Source organism: Monodelphis domestica, chromosome 2 (assembly GCF_027887165.1).
Source record: "Monodelphis domestica isolate mMonDom1 chromosome 2, mMonDom1.pri, whole genome shotgun sequence".
In the NCBI taxonomy this organism is placed as follows: Eukaryota; Metazoa; Chordata; class Mammalia; order Didelphimorphia; family Didelphidae; genus Monodelphis; species Monodelphis domestica.
Genome location: NC_077228.1, coordinates 54,522,791 through 54,546,360, shown reverse-complemented (window position 1 = coordinate 54,546,360; position 23,570 = coordinate 54,522,791). Strand labels below are relative to the sequence as shown.

The 23,570-nt window shown below is 44.6% G+C and overlaps 8 non-coding genes across 8 annotated transcripts; 3 read left to right on the top strand and 5 right to left on the bottom strand.

Moving 5' to 3' along the window:
- Positions 1–2,944: 2,944 nt before the first annotated feature.
- TRNAG-UCC (transfer RNA glycine (anticodon UCC)) lies at positions 2,945–3,016 on the bottom strand. The gene has a single exon. It is a non-coding gene; the product is annotated as a tRNA-Gly (tRNA).
- Positions 3,017–7,452: 4,436 nt separating this feature from the next.
- Positions 7,453–7,523, top strand: TRNAG-GCC (transfer RNA glycine (anticodon GCC)). The gene has a single exon. It is a non-coding gene; the product is annotated as a tRNA-Gly (tRNA).
- A 680-nt stretch (positions 7,524–8,203) lies between these two features.
- On the bottom strand, positions 8,204–8,275 carry TRNAE-UUC (transfer RNA glutamic acid (anticodon UUC)). The gene has a single exon. It is a non-coding gene; the product is annotated as a tRNA-Glu (tRNA).
- A 1,548-nt stretch (positions 8,276–9,823) lies between these two features.
- TRNAD-GUC (transfer RNA aspartic acid (anticodon GUC)) lies at positions 9,824–9,895 on the bottom strand. The gene has a single exon. It is a non-coding gene; the product is annotated as a tRNA-Asp (tRNA).
- A 1,344-nt stretch (positions 9,896–11,239) lies between these two features.
- TRNAL-CAG (transfer RNA leucine (anticodon CAG)) lies at positions 11,240–11,322 on the top strand. The gene has a single exon. It is a non-coding gene; the product is annotated as a tRNA-Leu (tRNA).
- Positions 11,323–11,920: 598 nt separating this feature from the next.
- On the top strand, positions 11,921–11,991 carry TRNAG-GCC (transfer RNA glycine (anticodon GCC)). Its single transcript has one exon. It is a non-coding gene; the product is annotated as a tRNA-Gly (tRNA).
- Positions 11,992–12,486: 495 nt separating this feature from the next.
- On the bottom strand, positions 12,487–12,558 carry TRNAE-CUC (transfer RNA glutamic acid (anticodon CUC)). Its single transcript has one exon. It is a non-coding gene; the product is annotated as a tRNA-Glu (tRNA).
- A 6,016-nt stretch (positions 12,559–18,574) lies between these two features.
- TRNAE-UUC (transfer RNA glutamic acid (anticodon UUC)) lies at positions 18,575–18,646 on the bottom strand. Its single transcript has one exon. It is a non-coding gene; the product is annotated as a tRNA-Glu (tRNA).
- Between the last annotated feature and the right edge of the window lie 4,924 nt (positions 18,647–23,570).

Genomic DNA, 23,570 nt, shown 5'->3' with positions numbered 1-23,570 from the left:
GGGGGCTAAATAAAGGTGATCCAGTGGGTAGAGTGCTGAACCTGGACTCATTTTCCCAAGTTCACATCTGTTTTCACACACTAGCTGTGTGACCCTAGGCAAGTCACTTAACCCTGTTTGCCTCAGTTTCTTCATCTCCAAGATGAATTGGAGAAGAAAATGGCAAAACACTCAGGTAACTTTGGCAAGAAACCCCCACATAGAATCACAAAGAGTTGGAAGACACAGAACAACAATCTTTAGGGAGGGCCTCCATCAGATCAGCCACACCTGAATGCCCTCCAGCTTTTCTCAGCTGTAGCCAATCTTTAAACTCTCCAAATACACAACTCCTCACCAGACTACTTTTTTTCAAGTTTCAAATATTTCCTTTAATTAACCTCTACTTTCTTTAGTTTTTTCCCTATTAATCTATTAAACATGAAAAATAAAAACATTTTAATAACCAGAAAAACTAAGAAAGAGATTGCAGATGCAACTGTGAATTTCAGTTTTTTACAATTTGTCAGCAGACTACTTCTACTAGTTTCCTTCCCTGAGGGGGAACCTTGGTTGATTTTGAAGTACAAAATTTGTAACTTGAATCTTTTTATCTAGGTTACCCCTTCCCCAGGAATCCAGAAAGAATAAATACAAAGAAATAAAAGAAATCACCCAGTTCCCTTTTAGGTCCCAGGTCTGTGTCTTGGCTTTTTCCTTTTAAGGCCTTCTACTTTGTTGGTCTTAAGGGGACATACCTTTACTCAAGTAAAAGTCATAATTTCAAATGAATTAAGGCTGTGTAATACTATAAAATTAAGTTGAAATTTGGAGTCTGTGGACAGTGATCTGGATTCAAATTCCCACTCTCCTCTCTGGGTTTCAGTTTCTTCAGGAAAATGAACTGGATTTTACTAAAAGCTCCCTAAAATCCCTTCCTTGAAATGTTGTCATCTTAAGGGGGGAAAGTGATTGGCCATTATAAAATAAAGGATCTATCTGTCTGGCTCTCTGCCTAGCTCTTATCTTAGGCCTCCCTATGGACCAGAAGAGAGACCCAGAACTAAATTGGATAAGAAGGAACTGAATGGCTTTTTAAGAACCCAAGCTTCTCCCTGAGACGGATGCTCATCTTTTAAACTCAGAATTCTTCCACTGATGGCTTGTATCACTCAAATCAATCTCCAAACAAGGAGACACCTAGGTCATCAGAAGAGTATCATTGTGTGGTGGGTACCAGCAGGCTACATATTACTGTTAACTTGTGTTAACTTGTAAATAACACAGAACTATTATAGTCAGAAAAACCCAAGTGTTTGATCAGGATAGGGGTAAGTCCAGTATTTAATTCTTTACTCAGAGTCAGGCGCCACAACTTTTTCAGGATATAAACCCTGGATTCTGGGGATGTTATCCCTGGGAGGGCCACCACAATAGATGAGGACTCCAGGGAACAAAAGAATTTGGGGAACCTATATACCATTTGGGGAATCCAGGGGCAGGGAAAGATGCTTGGTATTACTATAGCTACAAGGAAAATGGGAGTGTTCAAGCTACACAGACAGAATTCAATCAAGCTTTGGAAAGGAATCATAGCTAGAGGATAGGGTGTACGTAAAGGGGCTGCTTACAATGAATACTCAAGGGTGGTTCAGGTCCAGGTGTGGATCTTCTTGGGAAAGGGTCTCTGATACAATAGGTAAGACTAAAACAAAGAGGGTTCTTAGCATATGCTTAGTCCCAGCTAACTAGGATTGTCATTCCCCTGAGGGTCCCCTACTCAGTCAGAAATTGCTAGGCTGGGATTCCCTTCAGGGTGGATTTCCTTGGGAAAAGGGAACAAGTACAAACTTTGGGGTCTCCAACCTACAACCTAGTCTTGAAATTTGGGGTTCACAAGATCCCACTAGGCCAGAAGTTTGGAGTTTCTAGATTCCATGTTGACATTAGGAATGGATAAGTTTGCAGGAAAAGTGATACCTGGCATCATATTAGAGACCGAGGACCACAAGAAGTGGACTGCTCAGATAGCAAGAATGAGAAATAGCCAATGAACACCCGGCATGCTCCCCGACCTATCCGAGGAAGCAGAGAGATGTAGAGAGAAGGGGAGCTACCCACCGCGGAATTTTTTTAGGAGGCTATGAAAGAAAGTCAAGAAGAGATCACTATCGATCCAGTTGGACCAAGTAGACAAGAGTCGAGATTCCACAAAGAATCAGTGTAAGTTTGAAGCACCAGCAGGATGGGTTCCGAGTGAGGAGGAAAAGAAAGGGAAACCCGTGCCTGGGGTGCAGGAGGTCCCCGGACCTCAGTTATTCCAGCCAGAAAAGTCTAGCGTCACAGCTTTGGGAAATGGGAAGGGACAAAGCAAATTGGGCGGGAGAAAGAGTCTGGACTCTCCTAGTCCTTTCTCTTTTCTGCTTATCCCTCTCTGGTTTCCTCAGATTTCTGTGCTTCTTTTCCTCTCGCTGTGCATCGCCGATACTCCCTTTTCTTCTGTTGTGGATAATGTCGCTTAGCAGATAGGCAGGCAGTTGCTGGGAGAATGCATCCTCGCATTTATTGGGCTTCCTCCCTTCCAGTCCTCTCCAGGCACGCTCAAGGAGTTGCTCCGTTAAGATATACTCTAGATGGTTTGATTTTGACTCAGAGCTTTGGGGGATGTTAGAGATTCTCTTCTATGAGCCGGTCATTTTCAAAGTAGGGAAAGGAAGCTCCGATGAGTCGTTGCAGGCACAGGTGTGACCCTCAGATCTAGGTTTGGGTGGTGAAGAGTGGGCGGAGGGGAAGAATAGGAACGCAGAGGAAGAAAAACTAGAGAAAAGGAAGTCGATGGGGATAATTCTCTAAAATTTCTCCTGGGAGCAAAAGAAGAAAAAATGGAAGCCAAGCGCAGTTCCTGAAGTCTTGATGGAGGTCTCTAAAACCGTTTTATGGCTTTAAATACATAAAAAATTTTTGCTGCGTTGGCCGGGAATCGAACCCGGGTCAACTGCTTGGAAGGCAGCTATGCTCACCACTATACCACCAACGCAGGCGAAAGAATCCTCTCGAAATTCCTTAGATGAATGATTCGTAGAGGGTGGGGGAATCAAGTTCTATATAAATAGTTCCCAAGCAGCGAGCTATGCTGTGATCGCTGCCAGAGAATGTTCCTAATATCTCAGCCTCCTGATCCCCACTTCTCAGACCCCACTGGCGGGGGTGAGGGACTGGCGGAGCGGGAGAGGGGTGGGAGTGAGGGTGATGGATAGAGAAAAAAGGGGGGGCGTGTTTCTTCCAGAGACATTCCCACAACAACAGCCTCCAAAGACCTAGTAGAGGTGGGGAACAGCAGAGGCAGGACCAGAAAAGAGGATGCTGGGAAACCTCTTTCCACGCCTTCTCTCCACTCCTTCCTCGCCAGGCACAGACTTTGTTCCTGGGTGTCACCCACCGGCCCAGCCCCGGGGTCTGAGACTGACGAAGAGTCCCGCCTGTCTGCCGGCCCGCAATCCTGCACCCACCCCCATTCTTATTTTATCCAATTAGATAATTCTTTATTAAGCACCTAAGTGCCAAGTGCTCAAAGCCAGAACTGGGGGTGAAGAGACACAAATCGAATCCGTCACCCGTCACTACCTTTAAGAAGGATTATTCCACCAGGGGAATAATAACACGAATAGAGAAATAGAAAATATTTACAAAGTTCAGTTAAAGTTAAGAGAAGAGCCCAAATAGGGGAGATGGGGGTGGGGTGGGGGGAGAAGTTCCCAAAAAGATGGTGTGGATAGTGCCAGGTCAGGAGTCCAGAAGACTCATCTTCCTGAATTCAAATTGGTGTCAGACACTTACTAGCCAAGTGATCCTGTACAAGTCACTTTCCCTGTCTGCCTCTATTTCTTCATTTGTGAAATGACCCTGGTGAAGGAAACGGCAAACCACTCCAGCATCTTTGCCAAGAAAATCACAAATGGGGTCCTGAAGAATTGGAAACAGCTGCAGTTACTGAAAAACTAAGGACTTAGCAGGAGCAGAGATGAGCAGTGAGAGCTTTCCAAGGATGGGGTAATTGTGCAAAAACATGGCAGAAGGTGGAATTTTGGAAACAGTAAATGTCCCAGTAAGCCTGTTGGAGTGCCCAAGGAGTTGTAGAATGAAATAAAGCAGCCTAGGAAGATAGTTTGGCACCAGATTGTACAGGCTCAAAATGCCAAACAGGACTTGGTATGTTATCATGGAGTCAGTAAGAAGCAAGAGAAGTACCAAAGCACTACAGAAAGATTGTACAGGCATTTAGGTAGAAGATAAGATTGGAGAAGAGAGACTGAAGACAGTGAAAAAAATTAGGACAAGGATGCTGGTGCCCGAGACGAGAGAGACAGAGAGAGATCATGTGAAACTCAGGAGAAAAATGAAAACTGATAAATTGACTTGGATGTTATCTACATAGAAACTGCAATAAAGCTCTGGCAGCCAATAAGATCATCAAAAGATAGATCAAAAAGGACCAAGACAGATGAAAGGAAACAAAACAGCAGAAGGGGTTGAGAAGAAAGATCAGCTCTGAGAAAAAAACAGGAAATCAAGAAAGAGATGGGTCAGTGACCAAAGCTACAGAAAACTCAAAAAGGAGAACTTAGGAAAGGTGGTTAGATTGGAAATTAATAGATCTTGGGTCATTAAATGAGATAAGATTTATCTTAATGTTAAACAAATGTCTATTAATTCTTATCTCCACCCAGCCATAGAGCCCAGCCTGTCCCTCAAGTGAAAGTAGGAAGGAAGAACCCAGATAAGAGGTGAGAAAGGAGAGGTAATTGGAAAATGAGACAAAACTTTAGGCAGTTTGAGATATTGAAAGGTAGGGTATCTAGATCTTTCCAGGTTGAAGAAGGTACTCTAAATATTTCCACCATTCAAGGGAGCTTAGGGACCATGTTTCAAAAAAGAGCTATAGACTGCTCAAATTCTTGGGTTCAAAGCTCAAATTTTTGCCAAGTGGATACCAATTCAATGCAGCTCACCAAATATTTGTTAAATGCTCTTCCAAAGCCTCTACTAGGCCATGGTGATTAGAATATGTATATATTAGATGATTAGATTAGATATGTATGTAGAATATATTTTATATTTAATATTACTATTAATAATGTTATTTTATATATAAGAAGAAAATATACACATGTATATATTTTTTATGGTCTGCACAAAGTTTTCAGTTTGGTGTTAAAAGAGACAAAAAAATACTGTGCTATGCAATTTAGGTACAAGCACTCAGAAAAAAAAATTAATTTAGCCTTCATCTAATATCCAGCCCATTTCTAGCCTGGAAAGAAATATGTTCAAACTGGTACAAGTCCCTTATTCTCTCCACTGCAAGATGACTTTAGGTAGCGTGTTCAGGACTCTTGAACAAGGAAAAATGTTTTATCATACAATTTTGGGATGAACAACAATAGCAACTACACAGTTCCTTTTTTTGGCCTTTTCCTTCAAGTATTCTCCTGGACTAAACAAAGAGTCTCCTCTTTCTGATCAATGTCTCCATCCTTTCTCAGGATAGAAGGGCTGGACCTAGGACCCACCAATTCAAGGGACATATTCTTAAATGGATCATAAGTGTGACCTCCCCTATTAGAATAAAAGCTCTTCGAGAACACACACTACAAGGTTAATACTACCAATATAAATAAAATCTGAGTTTATCAAATGGAAATGGAAAACAAATAAAAGATATATTTTTGATATTAGATCATAATCATTTATAGCCTTTAGCTTGAAGGACTGAAAGGTATTATAAATAAGCAAGATTTAAACAATTGCAAATTATTTTTAAAATCCAACTGTAAGTTGGTTTTGTAACATAGATCTGACAGGTAAACTATGTTCACCTAATTTACTTACAGTTTCCTTCTTTATATTCAAGTCATTCATCCATTCTGAATTTATCTTGGTGTATGGTGTGAGATGTTGATCCAAACCTCATCTCTCCCATACTGTTTTCCAATTTTCCAAGCAGTTTTTGTCAAATAGTGGGTTTTTTGTCCCAAAAGCTGGGCTCTTTGGGTTTATCATACACTGTCTTGCTGAGGTTATTTACCCCAAGCCTATTCCACTGATCCCCTCTTCTGTCTCAACCAGTACCAAATCGTTTTCATGAAAGTGGTCGTATAATAAAAATTGTTAGTTATCTTTTAATACTTCTCAGTGTACAATGACATTCCTACATAGGCTATTTCATCTTGACCAGTAGGTAGTAGCTACCACCAGAGGCCTAATCAATTCAGCTAGGCATTGGGCTTTACTTAATTTTCAATGATGTTTGTTTGAAACCCCAAATTCTGCTTCAACACTAATTAAAAGGTTAACTACCCACTCTCTATTCTCCCTCACCTCTTACCAAAACAGGATCACTGTAGTGCCAGAAATGTGTCCAACTTGCAATAAAACAACTGGGGCAGAGCTCTAAGCAGAAATCTGTTTATTGATTACAGGGACTTGACCCCCTTCAACAGATAGGATCCCAGACTTCCCTCAGATCAGAGCACAGCATTTATAACCCTTATGTCCCAAATAGCAACTTATATAGGATCTAGACAGGGACAGAACAAAATATACATTCTTCTTGCTGGATTAAAATTAGACAGAGGCAGGTATGACTGCTACCAGCCCTTTCTCTGACAGGATCAAAACACATAATGAAGGTCAATCAAGTGAAGGGACTAAGGACCAAGAGGATCCTAAAACCACCAGGGACTTTTTGAGCATGCTGTGCCATGCAGGACAGATAGGAGATAGATGAGATAGATATGGATAGACCCAGAGTGCTTCAATCAGGCAAGGGCATGATTTAACAAATCCAGTGTAGAGAGAATCTCTCCAGCTATTTAACCTAATTAATTAATGAATTAATCCCAATTAATTACATCATGTATTAGGATTTACCAGATTATTTTAACCTACTAAATATATAGTCTATAAATATATATATGTAATATAAAAAGAAATAATCACTACCCCTAAGTAACCACATTCAATGAGATAATACTGATGGAAACTTAATTTAGAGGTAAAATAATTGATTTAGGATGGGTAGGGGGGTCTCCTCAAATAGGCTAGAGGTCAAATGACTTCTCACACTACTCCGAAAAGACAAGTGGATCCAAAACACTGCTACTCTCCCTTCTCCTCTCAATTTCCAAAATGCTACCCTTTGCAGGAAGCCTTTTCCAAAGTCCCTCAATATGAGTGCCTTTCCTCTGTTGATTTTTCCCAGTTTATCCTGTATATAACTTGGTTCTGAATAGTTCTGCTGTCTCCCGGATCAGATATGAGCTCCTTGGCAGCAGGGACTGGTTTTTGCCTTTTTTAATATTTAAAAAAAAATGATTCCTCACATTTAATACAATATCTGAATTGGACCCACCGGAAGATTTCGGGAGTTCAATGAGATTAGGGATGGGGGTCTTTAAAAGACCAACAGGTTTGGCATGGGTGGTTCAGTGGTAGAATTCTCGCCTGCCACGCGGGAGGCCCGGGTTCGATTCCCGGCCCATGCATACCTACTTCTTGAAAGGCACAACTCTCTGGGCCGCCCTAGTAGCATTGTCGGCACTGACATCCTCTCCTTAGCATTTTTTTTTTAACCCTTACCTTCCGTCTTGGAGTCACTACTGTGTATTGGCTCCAAGGCTGAAGAGTGGTAAGGGCTAGGCGATGGGGGTCAAGTGACTTGCCCAGGGTCACACAGGTCTGAGGTCAAATTTGAACCTAGGCCCTCTAGGTCTGACTCTCAATCCAATGAGCCACCCAGCTGCCCCCTCTCCTTAGCATTTTAACATTCGTCAGCCACTGCTAACTCGAGGAGACCCCCGTGGGACTCCCTCCTTGGGCTGAGAACAGTAAATCCCTAATTGTGAAAAAAAAAAAAAAAAATATATATATATATATATATATATATATATATTAATCTTGGCTTCCAGATGGCCTAATATTTGGGTCTCTACTTCCCCCACCTCTTTTCAGGTTGAGAGGCACCCAAGGCAAACTAGGGAAAAGGACGAGTCGGTGGACGTCATTCCACGCTCAATCCTTTCTGTCCTCGGGAAACTTTATATAGGAATTAGGGAGCGGAGCTGGGGGGGAGGGGGGAGGACAAAGAACCAACAGAAGACGGAAGGGGCATAAATGTAGTTTCAAGAACTTGCTTGGTATTGGTGGCTCAATATAGAAAAAATCTTTCCCTGACCGGGAATCGAACCCGGGCCGCGGCGGTGAAAGCGCCGAATCCTAACCACTAGACCACCAGGGAACACAGTTGTCTTGTCTTTCCTTCTTCACTCAACAGACACTACCGGACATCCGACACCCTTAAATACTGTATTGAATTTTCTTTGGGGAATTGAATTCAAGTGTGGCTTCTGTCCTGGAGCACTCATACTGAACGCTGCTCACTAATTGGAACTACCAATCGATGCCCGCCTACCTTGCTGCCCCTGTCCCACAATGACTCACTCTTTACCTCGCCTAAACATACCCTATGAGGTTTTCAAACCCAAATCTCCTCCTAGCCCGCCTCCTTTCCCAAGCACAAATCTCTCCTCATTCCGTATATTGTCCTTCTACCCTTTAGCACTGCGGTCGCCTGGGTTGGCCCTTATACCATGACCTTCTCTCGTCAGACCTCGGGGAATACCCGGATGTCTCTTCTTTAGTCTTAAAATCCTGACTGTTTTGGCTTTCTGTTTCTATTCTTTCCTAGTTCAGTATTAGCTAGATAGCCCAGTGGAAAACTCCGCATCTGTAAAATAAACTGGGGAAGGAAATGGCAAGTCATCCCGGGATCTTTGCCCCCAAATCCCAAACCGGGTCATAAAAACCTGGAAAACAACAACCAGCTCCATCGGTGAGACAGGAGTAACTCAGAAAGAGCCTAACTGGGTCTTTGAGCCCTAGAAGAGAGAGAGTTGAATGTTCAGACAGCCGTCTTGCTTTCCAGTATGGGTTTAACCGAGAGTCCACCTCCAAATTCGCCTCTAAATTCTGTCTTATTCTGGAGCATGAACAACTACAGATCCAAATTCTACAAAGGTTCCGAGGAAAGCGGGACACGGGGCGAGAAACAAAGCAAAGACCTATCCCACTGTGCACGAGTCCCTAACACTGGGAACTCTCTCTTCAATGACCATTCCTATGTGGATGGTTCTCAGATTTACTTCCACATCTCTAACCTCTCTGTCAACCTCTAGTCTCTCCTCTCCAACGGACTTTTAGACGTCTTCGAAGTAGAATTCCCATAGACATCTTAAACTCAGAGTCCAAAGCCGACATCTTTCCCTTCAAATCCTTCTCTTTCCCTCCTAGTAGAGAGTAGAGGGCTGCTAACCTCGTTGTCATCCTGGATTCCTCACTCTCTCATCGCTGTTGCCCATCCTCATCAAAAACAAATACATTCTCAAATCCACTCACCTCTATCTCCCAACGTTTGTCCTACAGACTCCCTTGTCTCAGTGACAGAGCCACCGATCCTAGTTTAGGTCCTCATCACCTCGAACCTAGACCTTCTGCCAAAGTGGAACACAGCGCTGGCTCTTGTCCCGGCTCCTGCCAGAGGAGGATCTAGAGGTAGAAGGTACCACGAATGCGAAATGGAGATACTCTTGGGCGCCTAAGGTTGGAGAATGGATCGCAAGAAGGTGACTAGGGGTGGCCAGAGTGAAAGCAGGAGGCCTCCTAAGAGCTCGCATTAGGCAAGGATTCCAAGGATGGCATGTTGCGCCTGGAACTCTAATGCCACACCGGCGTCTTTTGCATTTGGAGAGACTGGCGACTGGCATCCAGGTGCAAAAACATTGAAGTTCTCCCCGTCGGGGAATCGAACCCCGGTCTCCCGCGTGACAGGCGGGGATACTCACCACTATACTAACGAGGAGGATGTTCCTACCCTTGTCATTGTCTTTATTCCTTTCTCTGGACGTTATTTTCCTCTCCTGTTCCTTGGTTGAGGTTTCCCAGGTCTCGCAGTTTCTGAGCTTCATAAACTAGAAAGTGCCCTTCCTCGTTTCCTACTAGTTTTGCCTGCCTCAAAGACCTTTCATTCTCTTCCTTCAGCCCTCAAGCTACCTCCGCAGCCATATCACCTTTCGTCTCTTCTTCTTCAAGATGTCTCTCGTTTTACAGAATTAAAGAGACGGCTTTCCGAAACACGAGATTCAATTTAGGCTTGTGCGCGCGTGCGTGCGGGGTTTGATCCCTGTGAAAGTCTCCAGTAGTTTATTATGGGCTCCTCAGGATGTTTTTGAAATCCAAAGAAATCTACGTTAATGAAATAGAGCCATCAACCTGCCTTTTTCAAAACTTGAAGTAAGGGAGCGAAGAGGAGGACGGGGAGATTTGGGAGGAGGAATACAAGGACTAAGGCGGCAGTTGGGGAGATGTGGCTGAGGGAGTGCTCCGGTGAGGAAACTGCGCCTGGAAGTAGGTGGGCGATGGGCAGGTGGGTGGTGGGCGAGAAGGCGGAGCAGATGATTGCTCAAGGACTGCTTCGACTGCCGATTTAAGCTGATCTCTTGTTCATTTCCGCTGCAATGTTCATCCGGTCCCTGTGCCGTGCCAGCCCCTTTCTTACCCTCCAGTCCCTCACTCTTTTTGTTTGCCCTGTCACAAGGTGCCCTGGTCGCCTCTAAGATTGTGCCTTCCCCCGGAGGCCCTCCAGCTTTGGAACCAATTCCCTGGCGAAGCCCTGTTTCCCCCTGGATATTGCGCGAGGTTGCTATTTCTTTCCTTCTCTGAGCTACTCTCCACTCTTATCCCCAGACCCAGGGTCAGGGGAATCATTGCTTGGCTCCCAGCAGATGCGGAGACCAGCTTATTGGAAAGAGAGTGTCTCTAGAAAGAAAGGCCTCGGGGGTGAGGTGAGAGTGTTCCTAAATGAGCCCGGGGTGTGGCAGAGAAGCAGTTGGGGAAGGCTTGGGCAGCGGCTGTGCGCGTCTGGGGAGGCGCGGAAGCGATCAGGCCAGGTGAGGGGGATTTGTTGTGCTTTGCGTCTTGGGGCCCCCGTCGTAGGGTGTTTCTGTTGACCTAGAGAGGCGAATTGGAAGGTGCGCAGCTCTTATGGAAGGATGGTTCTGGGCTTTCATAGACAGTGCTGGTGCCAGACTGAGAGGTTAGAGAGTTTGGAAGGAACTGGACAAAATGGGCTGGGAAGTCAGTTCGTGTAGTTGTGTTGCAATTAAAGTCAGCAGAGAGGAGGGAGGGGGTACCCCTTTGGAGCGTCGTCAGGATGGCCGAGCGGTCTAAGGCGCTGCGTTCAGGTCGCAGTCTCCCCTGGAGGCGTGGGTTCGAATCCCACTCCTGACAAGTTCTTTTTCTGCCTCCCACGGTCCGGAGTGCTACGCAAGGGAGTTCCTCTCCCTTGACACAAGCTCCAGACTCCACAGAGATCACAAGCTTCTCCCTAAGCCATAGGCAGAACTTCCACGCGTCTGCTTATGAATGAGGGTTGTGTGAAGAAAACCATCGCCCATCTGAGGACTAGATTAGGTTTTTGCCAGAGGGTAGATTGGAAGAGAAATGGGCCCAAGGAGATTGGGTCTTCTGAAATTCCTCTACGATGTAGCTTCAAGATACTTACCTTCACATCCGTCCTACAACTTTCCCGGAGGTGGTGGTGGTGGACTACCGCTAGGAGGAACAGGAGGAAAAGGGTAAAGATGGGGAGAAAGAGCGAAGGAAGAAGTGAAAGGGGTGGAGGAGGGGAAATATGTAGGAGGATGAAGATGCAAAAGAAGAGAGAAGTTTAGGAGGGAGAAGGGCGAAAAACCGTAGAAGGTTCGCAAAGGTTATGTTAGTGTGAGTAGATATTGTATCAGATGTGGGGCTTTGGTCTACCGCTTCCCTCTCCCACCAAAATCTGTACACCAATATCAGAAATGTACTTGAGAACTTGAACTGTTGTGCATGGGTGGTTCAGTGGTAGAATTCTCGCCTGCCACGCGGGAGGCCCGGGTTCGATTCCCGGCCCATGCAACTTATTTTTTTTTAGCAAAGTCCTCTCCTGAAGAGTCTCCCGCTCTGATTTTTTGGACAATTTCAGCTTGTCCCCAGAAAATAGCACCTTCCCTGGTCAAGACCATCAACCTCACTTTTCCCCGCAATGCTTTGCCACCTAACTCCTCCCTCGCAGAGGCCAGGGAAGCTCTTGGGACCTATGACAGTAGGGAAGTCCTCCTTCCTGGGCACCTAAAGATCAAGGCCTCTGGCAAAAATTATTTTTGTCCATTCTGTTCTGCTTTGCCTTCAACGTTGGATCCCTGTCTCTATCTCAGCACCAGTTTATCAGCGGGGTCGTTTGGATCATTTGAGGTAACTTGGGCCTGGTGCTGCTCTACTTTGGTTTTCTTTCCGCAAAAATCCTGGGAGATACAAAGAACAAGAAGAAAGGAGCAAGACTTGGAGAAATGCCGCCGGCCGTGAAAGAAGGTACGCATTTCTTGAACACGGAAATGCCCCATAAAAGCCACATTCCCTGACCGGGAATCGAACCCGGGCCGCGGCGGTGAGAGCGCCGAATCCTAACCACTAGACCACCAGGGAGCTGCTTTTTTAACTTGTTCCTTTCCTTGTCCAGCCCAACACTGGTCTTCTACTTTACTCGAATGTCCTCTATGGTTTCTTTGTTTGATCTGTCCCCTAACCACTTACTTGCCGGGGGGAACGGAACTCCCTCCTATCCAGCTGCTCCTCTCTCAAAAGCTGGCCCATTCCCCTAAATGCTAGCAACCGTTAATTTCACTTGAAGAAAGCACCTGGGTGCAAACAGGTGCCTCAGTCAATTGAGAGCCGGACCTATAAAAGAGAGATCCTGGGTTCAGATGTGTGACCTCTCATGTTTCTTAGCCGTATGACCCTGGACGAGTCACTTAACCCCCATTCCGTTCCGCTCTTCTGCCTCGGAACCAATACACAGTATTGATTCTAAGATGGAAAATAAAGGTTAAACGGAAAAAGCACCTACAGGTATGTCTGTACAACAAGAATTCGAATCCCAAACCTTTCCTTCCCCTGCTATCTTTCCTAAATCGAACCTCTCATTCAACATCTTGCTACCACGTGCTTTTCCCTCTCATCTGAATATCTGCAGGTACCTGGATGCCTTTACGCAGCCTCTTCCTGCCGCTTAATACCAATCTGTTTGGTGACTTTCCCCTCCCTGTTTCTTTTCTTAGGATCACCTCCATCTGGAAGGTAGGAGTAATTCAGAAAGAACTTGGCTGGGCCCTGAACCCGGGTCAAGCCACTGTGCTCACCACTATTCCACCAACGCGGATCGCTTCCGTGCCTTCTTTTGCCTAGACCCAAAGAGAGCCCCAGTTGCTCCCCAGATGGCTCTCCAACTAGGATCAGCACCAGAAACCTACTGCACCTGACTTCGCCCACCCCCTAGCTCGCTCCATACTCGAACCTAGGGCAGCCCAGAGCTCTTCCTGACTCCTGGACAGAGTCTTCTCTGACTTCTTCCCCTCGGCCTTCACTCCCTCGCAGTTCCTGTCATTTCTGTCGGAGATAAAGCCTGTTGCTGCCTCTGCTCCGCTACTCGTCTATTAAGCCTGTTGTCCCAGCGCCTTGGATCCCGGCTTCCACGGAACTGCCCCTCGCAGTGTTTTGCCCAGCAGTTCAGGAAGTCTGGGGGCAATGGACCAAGAAAGCAGGCACAGATCACAAGCGAGTCTTTTGTGCTCTTACTTAGTCAAAGGCCACGACCGCATCTGGACTAGCCCAGGACCTCTGTGGGGTGGGTGGGTGGGTTGTCAGAGCTCTTGCCTCCTGCGGGCTCGGCCTCAGTCCTCTACTGCCTGGTCCTCGCCCTTGGGATGCTCCCCTTGCCCCTGCCAAGTAGTATTCTCGCCCACTTCCCAGTCCAGTTACGAAGTCGAGTGTTGGAGCGGGAGTGGAACTGAGTGCGCCACTTGCCTTTGAGAGCAGGTAGCAGCCCAATCACCCAACAAACGTCTATTAAGCACCCCCCTGGGGTGTATGAGATGTTCAGCGGGAATTAATCGAGCACCTCTGATGAGATGGTTCGCGGAGCCCTTTTCAGGATTGCTCACCGACCTGTGGTGTCCCCCTGCCTCTCAATTTCACCTGTGGAAGACCAGCCAAATCAGACTGAGGGGAGCCGACAGGCTTTAAACCTGTGGATGATCTAGGGGGATGTCTATCCCAAGCCTCAGAAAACTGCGCAGGAAGGGTGGCCCGAGAATCTGTTCCGATGGACACGAAGGCGGCTGAAGCAAGCACTGTGGAACGTTTAGAATGTGGAAAGCCAGCGAAGACGCGGAGATCACCGAATCCCAGGCTGTTTGCCAGACTTCCGGACTTTGGTCTTGCCACTCACTGGACTTTGAGGACTCTGGAAGAGAGAAAGGCTAATGATGTTGCTGTACTCTGACTTACTAAAAATCCAACTCCTGAAAGTCTGAACTTCTCTCGTTATGTCATTGGCTTTCTTTGAAAACGAAGCACGAACAACAAAGATTAAGTGCCAGACACTATGCTAAGCCCCAAGGCTACAAAAAGAAGCCAAAGACAGTCCTCCTGGCCCTCCAGTTGCCTACAATTAAACAAGTCGGATCACATGAAAACAAAAACACACAAAGCAGCCTAAATAGGAAATAATTATATGATGGAGATGACTGGAATTGGGAGGAGGTAGAGAAGTTCCCTGTAGAAGGTGGAGCTATAGTTGTCTTAAAGAAAACCAGGGAGGTCCAATAGTTGGATCAGAGAGAGAGGCATGCTAGAGCAAATGCCTGGAGTTGAGAGCCTGGAGTGTCTTTTTGGTGGAAGAGTCAGGAAGCCAGTGTCATTGGATCCAAGAGTATGTTGAGAAGCAAGGCGAAAGAATACTAGAAAGATAGGAGGGAGCTAGGTTATGAGGGGTTTCGAGTGTTAATCAGAGCATTTTGTATTTCATGGTAGAGGCAATGGGAAGCCACTAGAGTTTATTGAGTTTTGGGGGTGGCATGATCAGACCTTTTTAAGGAAAAAGTCAGGTTAGTGGCTCAATGGAGAATGGATTGGAATGGGGAGAGGCTTGAAGCAGAGAGACCCTCCTCCAAGTTATTGCAATAATCCAGGCTGAGGTCATGAAGGCCTGAATAAGAATAATGGCAGAGTCAGAGGAGAAAAGGGAATGTAATTGAGAGGTGTTGCAAAGATGAAATGAACAGGACTTGGGAAGAGTGGATTTGGGGGTGAGGGTAGGTGGGAAAGAGAGTGAGCAATCCAGGATGATGCTTCTAGGTTATGAGTCTGAAGGATTAGGAGTATGGTGTTAGCCTCTACAGTGATGGGGGAGGGGAGCATGGGGATCAGGGTTTAGGGGGGAAATACTATGTGTTTTGTTTGGGGCATAATGAATTTCAGCTAACCAGTTTGAGATTCTGAAAGGCAATTGGAGATGCCAGATTAGAGGTAAACAGAGAGACTGACGTAGGAAAGGTAGATTTGAGAATCTTTAGAGATGGCATTTAAATTCTTGGGAGTTTATGAGATAAGATGATCTGGGTAAATTTCCTAGGGAAACCTATAACTGGAGAAAATGATCAAGAGGAGGACATGGCGAAGGAGAAAGAGGAGCAAGTCAGATGGATAGGAAGGAGGAAAACATACGGAATAGTTCGTAAATTGTCACAGTAGATGAAGGGCCGAACTATAAATGAACTTTCCTCCTCGTCAGGGAACCCCCCCCCTTCTCCCGCGTGACAGCCGGGGATACTCACCACTATACTAACGAGGAAGATACTATTTCTCCAAATTACTGACTTCTCTACATAGACTTTCCTTTTCTCCAGGCTTTTGGTCTGGGCCTTCTTTGACTTTATATTTAGGAAAATCACAGTTTCTTAAATCTCTCTCAAATCTTGCCCCTCCCGCCCCTTCAGCCACCTCCTTAGCCACCATACCTTTGGTCATGACCTACGGTAAGTTTATTACTATCTGGAATTTAAAAGATACCTTTCCAAAGGAAGAAATGCTTCAACTTAGACTTGTGCTGCAGTAGGTATGTCTGACCACTCAAAGTCTCCAGCAGCCCTTGGACTCCAGGATAACGTCTTGGAAGGCACAAAATAAAATCCAACAAATTACCAATGAAACCAATGGTATTAAGACGGAGCCATCCAGCATGCTTTTAAAAATTCCGTTCAGGGACATCAAGGTAAAACCCTTGTCTTTTCTTGTTACTCTCCGGGAGACTGGCCATCACTTTCTATCAAGTGAGAAGCCCAGGAGAGGGTGAAACGAGGAGGGGAAGAAGAGGAGAAGTAGGTACAGGAGAAGGGGGGAGAGGGAGATGAAATGTGGCTGGTGGGGAGATGAGACTGGAAAAGCAACTTCGATTGGAGGTTCATAAGCTAGGGATGGATAGGTAGAGTATATAGAAGGCAAATCAGCTGAATGCTGAAAGATCACATCTGTGGCTCTGATCCGTGGTTCTTTTCCTCCCTAATTTTCACTTCAGTTGCATTACTGATTTGGGCTCAGTTCCTTGCCAAACTCATCTTTACCTGCAGCCCCCAAATCCTTCTGCCCCCCACCCAAGTACTCCCTCCCTGTGTGGAAATTCCCTCTGAGCTTCTAGCCCCCTCAGGGTTTAAGCTTTGCCTCTCTGGTCTCCCAATCCACACAACACTTGCACACCCATTCCCCAGGGTGCCTTGGTCATGGCAGAGTTGGTGCCCTACCCAGCCCCTCCTGCTTTGGGAACCTGTATCAGGCAAAGTAGTGTTTTCTCCAGGAGACTGGACTAGGCTTGAGAGCAGATCTCCTGTTTCTTTCTTCTCTTAGGTGCTCTGCTCCTGCCCATTCTGCTGAGTGCCTAGGTGTTAGGCTATGAGTGCCTTCCCTTCATCCTGACCTCTACCAGTCATGGGAGCTATTAGCCAAGCTCTCAGCAGGTACTGGGGACCTTCTTGTTGGAAAGGAGGGAGCCATAGAACGAATGGTTCCGGGCTAAGCTGCCTGTATTCCTCAAAGGGAGGAGGCAATGAGTCAGATATAGCTGGAGAAGGTCTAATTGGTGGTGGTTGTGGGACCAAGATGCATAGGAGGAGTTGGGTCAGGTGAGGGTGATTTGTTATGATGTAGGTGTTAGGGTCCCTCAGATGGGATTGTGTGTCAGGTGGCAAACGGAAAGGCTAGCCTCGTGAAGAATGGCTTTGGACATGTGGACTTCCTTGAACAGTATTGGTGCCTGAATTGGAGGGAGAAGGACTTGTTGAAGAGGGTGATTTATTGGAAAGAAGAGAAAGTTCTGAACCAGGAGGTCGAAGCACTTGTTTGTGTTCAGGCTGCCGTCCTTAGAGGAAGTGTTTTGTGGTACAGGCAGGATGACTGAGCTGCATTGAGATAGCAGTCTCCCCTGGTGGTGTGGTCTCAAATCCTACTCCTGACAACTGTCTTTTGTCCCCCAGTTTGGTGCAAGAATCTCCTGGCCCAGGAAAAGGGGGTGGTTTTCCCTGACCTCTCACTCCAAGGGCATCACTCCCTTCTAGATAGGCCTTGAATGGTGACCAGGTGTATTACAGATGTGCAGAGAAGCCAGCCTCATCTTGGGACCAAGCTGGATTTTTACCATAAGGTAGATTGGAAGAGAAATATACACTTGGACATAATACTTTCTTTGAAATGAATACTAAATCCCACCAACAGTAAACTTCAGATACTTACCTTTAGACCATTGAAACTACTTTCATGGAAGAGGATGAGTAGCATTAGCAGTGAGGAGGAAGAGGAGGAACAGAAGGAGGTGAGGTGAGGAAGAAGAGAAAAGAAAGGGGGAGGAAAAAGACGAAAATGAAGAGGAATGCAAAAGAGGATAGATAGTGAGGAAGGAAGCTAAAAATTCTAGGTTAGGATGAGGGCATGCTGTGTCAAATTTTGTGCGTAGGACCTGTCCAACCAGAAGTCTCCTAACGTTTGTCAAGATCAGAGAAAAAAAAAAAAGATCAGAGAAATCAAGTGGGAAGATACCATTTTTTGCACGGGTGATTTGATGGTTGAATTCTGGCCTGCCCGGTTCAATTCCCGGCCCATACTTATTAGCATATTAGTGCAAGTCCCTTTCTGACACAACTTTTGGACAGCTCCCAGCAAGACACTTACACCCCCTAGGTCTGTACCCTCATTCCCCATTTTGACACTCCAGTCTCCTGCCACCCACACCTAACTAACTTTAGGAAGCCAGAGAAGACCTTTCCTCCTGAGAGAGGAAAACATTTCCTAAATAAAGCGAATCCACGTATTTAAGGTTTTCAAAGGCCACGACCTCTAGGAAGTTCGATGTTGCTCACTCTGCTCTGCCTCCAACCTTCCTCCATGACAGGGCACCCGGTTTTCCAGATAGACAGTCCAAGGGAGTGGAACCCATGTATTACTCTACTCTGGTTTTCTTTCTGTTCCCTGGACTCGGAAGTTTGGCCAGAACACACGAAGAAATACAGCAAGGGAACAGGGTGCAAAGTCCACTTGGAGCCACATGTGGACTGGTAGAAAGGTCTGGAAGAACTAACACAAAGTGATGCTGTGAAGCAAAGACGCAAAATAACACTTCCCTGACCGGGAATCGAACCCGGGCCGCGGCGGTGAAAGCGCCGAATCCTAGCCACTAGACCACCAGGGAACTCGGCAGTTTGTGTTTTACCTTCTTCACTCAACACAATACATACTTCCTGTATCCTCTTTTCTTCATCTTTTTGGGGGATCCATTGAATTTATGCCTGGCCTCTGCTCCAGAGCACTCTCTTTTGCCTCTCCATCGTCACTGGAGACAAATGCTCACTCACCCTGATGATCTTAAGTGCTACTACCACCGGCTTTCCTCTCCTGAACAAAGCACCTACATACACGACAAGAATCTAGAATCCAAACCTCGACCTCCCATGCCAGCTTTCCCAGACTGACCTCCTCATTCTACTCCTTGCCTCCTACTGCCCTTGCACATTTCATTCATTGGTTACTTCAGCTGCCCTGTGCCCTCTGGGGGCTTCTGTGGATACTGGATGTCTTTGCCCAGCCTCTTCCTTTGGCTTGGTATCAACTTGCTTGGCTCTGCTCTGACTGCCTGTTCCTTTTTTCTTCTACTTAGTATCAGCTCCATCCGCATGGCAGGAGTAACTCAGAAGTAGCTTAGTCCCTGAGTCCTGGAAGAGTGGAAGCTGGCACATTCAAAGAGGAGTCTTGCTCTCCTGGATGTGCTCAAACACGAGAGAAAGAAACCGCCTCGAAATTCTCTTTTTCCTTTCTTTATTCTAGAGTATGTGCAACTGCACATCCAAACTCGATAGGGATAGGGAGGTGGGCTTCCTAAGCAAAATCCCTGGCTGTCTCACCGCACAAACTCCAAGATCCTGGGACCTGATTTTTTCAGTTAATATCCCTATGCAGAGGACTCTCAGATACTTACCTAGCACTAACCTCTATGCAGACGTCCAGGATCTCATCTCCAACTAGGTACTAGCCATCCTCAAAGAAGTCTCAGAGACATTTTAATTTCACCATGTCCAAAACTGATCTCACACTGTTTCCCCTCACACTCTCCCCTTTCTCTAACTGTAGAGGATACCAATGGTGCTAGACTCTTCACTCTCCCTCAACCCAATTCCCCTCCCCACAACCCAATTTGTTTAGTGGTGGGTCTCTTCTATCAAGTCTTTCTCCACTCCTTTCTAATTTCTTCTTTGCTGGCAAATTGATCCTCCTAAAACTCAAGTCTGACAATGTCTTATTCATTCAATAAACCCCAGTGGTTCCCTGTTGCCTCCTGGCTCAAATATACAGTCCTGACTTTTAAAGTCTTTTATAACTCAGCTCCTTCCGATTTTTTTTGTCTTATTACTCCTCACTCCTTTACATATGCCCTGAGATATAGTAATATACTGGCTTCCTTGTTGTTCCTTTCAGTAAGAGATTCCAGTTCTGTACTCACATCTTTTCCCTGAATGTCCCCTGTGCCCGGAACTCTCTGCTTCTTCATCTCTGCCTCCCAGGGTCCGTGGCTTCCCTCAAGTCTCAGTTGATTGATGTCCAATATTTTGCAAGAAGCCTTTCTCAAGTCTGCATTAGTAACAAAAGTCTACACTCTGAGTCTTCCTTCTATTTATCGTGTATATGAATTGTTTGTTCACAGTTGTTTTCAGAGAATCTCTCCTATCAGACCATCTGCTATTTTTTCCCCTTTTGTTCCCCCATCTGCTATTTGAGAGCAAGAATTCTCTCTCTGTGTATGTGTGAAGTGTTTTGCCTTGCTTTGTATTTAGGGCATTTAGCACAGTGCCTGATATGTAGTAGGTGCTTTAAGAAATATAAGTTGACCCATTTTTTGAACAAAACTACCATTTTCACCACTTCATTGTCAGAAAAGGAAAGCACTGTTTCCTAATTGGGACATCTTTAACACACTCAGTAGCTTCTCACCTATAGATATCCTTGATAACTAGGGAAGCTTCTTAGGTATTCTTTAAGTGAAATCAGACATTTGTAAAGATTAAAATTTAGGGGAGAGGGGGAGACTGAGGCAGGTAGAAATTATTTTCTCTTTGCAAGGAATATATATTTTTTAGAGGTTTATTAAAGTTAAAGATTAAGAATATACAAGTAAGAAACATGTGCCTAGGCCAGAGGCCTAGACAAAATAACCTCACATCATGGAAGAGACGCCTCTGCTCCAAAAACGGAAGTCCAAAAAAGGCCAAGAGCCTTCAAAAGCCTTTGCTTAAATATCTTCTCGATCTCGGCCCAGGTGAGATTACAAGGCCTTCTGGGGAAGTGGAGCAAAGGCTCATGGGGATTGTAGTCCTGTATTCGAGTCTATTTTTTACACATTGGAATCCCATGTCCCCCAAGATTTTATTGAGGCATTTGAATCAAATTAGACTGAACCATCTTTCTGATTGTTCCTCTGGCCAATAACCAGAAAAGGAAGGTGTAGGCCTTCTGGAGACCATGAAAACTCTCAGATTGCCTAAAAATCTTCTTCATACCTGTCTCCACCACTAATCTCCCTACATCCCCCCATCTCTCCCTGTTCCCTTCCCATTTCTATATACACTCTTGTCTTTTCTCTGCACCTTTCTAGGCTGCACACCAAAATTTAACAGTTCTAAAGTGTGTCATAAGTTGTCCTTAATGCCTTTTCTTCCTTTTCCTCTAACTCCTTTGTCATAAAGTCAGTCATTTCTTTTCAAGTCCCAGCCTTAACTTACTGAACCCTGCACTGTCATCACCCTTAACTCCCTCTTTTGATGAAAACTGCAGCTTCTTCCCTAAATGGACACCCTTTTTCTTCCTCTCTCCCCAACTCAGTGAAGGATCTTCAAGAATATTATGGAAACCAGACCACTGGAACAATTACAAAATAGAGATAGGGGCTCTCAATTCATTTCCCACCGCTGTCCCACAATCCTTTTATTCTTTTAGGGTTGTCCCTCTATGAGGGGCTTCACTACTACTGTGGCAGACCTTGTCTTCTCTCCTCAAACTTCTTGCATCACCTGCAGCAGCCTTTCCCCTTATAAGACCTCACATCCTACTTTTCATTCACATGGACTTTAACATTCTTGCATCCAGCACCAATTTATTCTATGACACTACTCTATATCTCAAAACATCTCTTCTTCCTTCTGGCTTTTCCCACTCTCTTTTACCTTGCTTCTTTCTCTGATAGGAAAAGTGATTCCCCCAATAAAACTCTCCTCTTGATTTCATCTACTTTTGGAAGTTGGTGTCCTTCATTCTCAACCTCTTGTTATTCGCTGACTCATTCCTGGACCCACAGACATTCAAGCTTCTTTTGCCCCAGGCCCTTCATCAAATTTTGGAGCTACTCCATATTTCCCTTTCATAGGCAAACTCATAAGGGTGGTCATGGCTAGTTGCTTCTATTTCCTTACCTTCCATTCACTTCTGAATTTACTGGCTATCGGGCTCCATACCCTGCCATTTGACTGACCCGACTTTCTCTGAGACAACCAGATATATATTTTTAAAAATTTCTTCAGGAATGTTTTATTTTTTCCGAATTACATGTAAAAACAATTTTTAGCATTCATTTTCTGACATTTTGACTTACAAATTCTCCCCTCCCTTCCTGCTTCTCTAAAATAGAAAGCAATTTGATAAAGGTAATATATGTGCTCTCAAATAAAATATATTCCCATTTTCAACTTGTGGAAGAAGCCACATATTAAGCAAAAAACCCCATCCAGAACATGAAGTGGAAAATGGTATGCTTTGATCTTTATTTAGACTCCATCAGTTCTTTCTCTGGAGATGGATAGCATTTTTCATCATCAGTCCTTTGAGACTATCTTGGATCATTGTTGATTTGCTGAGTATAGCAAAATCATTCACAGTTGTTCATGGTATAGTATTGTTATTGCATACACTGTTCTCCTGGTTCTGCTCACTTCACTCTATATCGGTTCATATTTAAATCTTTTCTAGGTTTTTCTGAAATCCTCCTGGTCATCATTATAGTAAAATAGTATTTTATTACAATAACATACCACAATTTATTCAACTCCAAGTGATGGGCATCCCCTCAATTTTCAGTTCTTTGCCAACACAAAAAGAGCTGCTATAAACATTTTTGTACAAAAAAGTACTTTTCACTTTAGAAAAAAATCTCTTTGCAACTCAGAATTAGAAGTGGTATTGCTGGATCAAAGGGTAGCCACAGTTTTATAGCCCTTTGGGCATAATTCCAAAGTGATTTCCAGGATGGTTGGATCAGTGTCCAACTCCATTGACATTGCATTAGTATCCTAATTTTCCTATACTTCCTCCAATATTTATCATTTTCCTTTTATGTCTGTCATATTAACCAATCTGATAGATATTCTATTTGCATTTCTCTAATCAATGGTGATTTGGAACATTTTTTCCTGTGATTATAGATAGTTTTTATTTCTTCATCTGAAAACTGTCCATATCCTTCTACCATTTATGACTGGGGAATGAATTGTATTCTTATATATTTGACTCAGTTCTCTATATAGTTGAGGAATGAGGCCTTGTCACATACTTGGTATAAATTCTACCTCCTCCCAGTTTCCTGTATTCCTTCTAATCTTGGTTACATTCATTTTTATGTGCAACTTCATTTTAATTTAATTACATTATTTATTTTTATCTGTTGAAATGCTCTCTATCTTTTGTTTGTTCATAAGTTCTTCCCTTATCCATAGATCTGACAGATAAAGTATCCCATGATCCCTGACAACCAGATTTCTTAACTGACTGCTCAATCAGTTGGTAGGTTTGTCTTTATTCTACCTCCTTGGGAATGTTTCTGCATATAATATTTTCTACTGCTTTCTTCTTATACATGTTCTCCTTCATTATCTTCTGGAGACCTGTGATCTATTTATGCCCTTATTTTTTATTCTCTCTCACTATCGTTGTCTCTCTCAGTCTTTCTCTTTCTCATTCTGTCTTTGACATTCTCAAAGACTCTGCAATCTTTCTCATTCTAAGTCTCTGTCTCTTTATTTCTTTGCCTTTATGTCTCTCTGTCCATAGTCTGGATATATATCTATCTTCAATCT